General features: G+C 42.9%; 1 non-coding gene across 1 annotated transcript; it reads right to left on the bottom strand.

Moving 5' to 3' along the window:
* Positions 1 to 601: 601 nt before the first annotated feature.
* On the bottom strand, positions 602 to 707 carry LOC130464601 (small nucleolar RNA R71). The gene has a single exon (XR_008924981.1). It is a non-coding gene; the product is annotated as a small nucleolar RNA R71 (small nucleolar RNA).
* Between the last annotated feature and the right edge of the window lie 335 nt (positions 708 to 1,042).

The raw sequence follows: 1,042 nt of genomic DNA, 5'->3' as shown, positions 1-1,042 counted from the left end.
CCTAATAAAGATAATATCTTGGACAAACGCACTATCATGCTAGGTACCTTAAATCAATCTAAACGAGATAATCACGATCGATTTAGTATTATGTGTTGCATATTGCTAAAATCAATTCAGAATAGTTTAATAGTTAACGCTTGTCCCTTCAATTATTTATGATGAGCTAGTAAGGATAACCTGCCTCTGGAGTTATCGATGAGCACTCCTCTCGGTAGTTACAGTCCCCCGAACTCTCAATCTCTGCCCTGCGGGTGTACGTTGAGCGATCCCCACACTAGGGATCACAAGGGAACCTATGGCCGTCGTGGTCGAACATAATTGCACTCCCTTTATGTCACGATAACCTGGTTTTTTCAGTTTTTCTCATTGTCGTTAAAAACTGAATGGCGACTTCTATATTACTAGTCGATTGGGTGTAAACTCACAGGAAATCTAACTACACTTGATCTGACAACGTCACGCCCACGAGGGACGAGGTCATGCATTAGCCTCGTGCTTTTTCGACCCCCTCACAGGTTGAATGATGTCAAGGAGACAGAGTGGAGTGCTATTTCACAAGCCTTTCTAGAAGAATTCTTTCCACCCACCAAGACTGCTGAAATAAGGCATAAGCTGACTACATTCACTCAAGAACCTGGTGAATCATTTCGAGAAGCCTGGGATAGATTCAAGGCTTTGAAGCAGTCGTGTCCGCATCACAACATTGAAAAATGGTTCTTGGTTCAGATTTTCTACCATGGGTTGCAAGATGAAACAAAGAACACGGTTGATTCTGCTGCTGGGGGTGTTTTTCTTGACAAAGAAGTGGATGCAGGTTATGATTTTCTTGCCAATTTAGCAGCCAACCATTACAGCACCACCAGAACCACATCTAAGAAGGGAAAATTTGATGTCGATGCTTATGCTCTATTGTCCTCACAAGTGGCAGCCTTGAACCTGAAGATCGATTCTTTGAAGGCTCCTCAGTCTGGTACTCCTCCAATGAGTATCAATGCTATGTCTAGTGTAGCTCAAGTGACAACTTCCTACTGCGAAGTAT

The sequence above is a fragment of the Spinacia oleracea genome, chromosome 6 (assembly GCF_020520425.1).
Source record: "Spinacia oleracea cultivar Varoflay chromosome 6, BTI_SOV_V1, whole genome shotgun sequence".
Lineage (NCBI taxonomy): Eukaryota > Viridiplantae > Streptophyta > Magnoliopsida > Caryophyllales > Amaranthaceae > Spinacia > Spinacia oleracea.
This window is presented reverse-complemented; position numbering and strand designations above follow the sequence as displayed.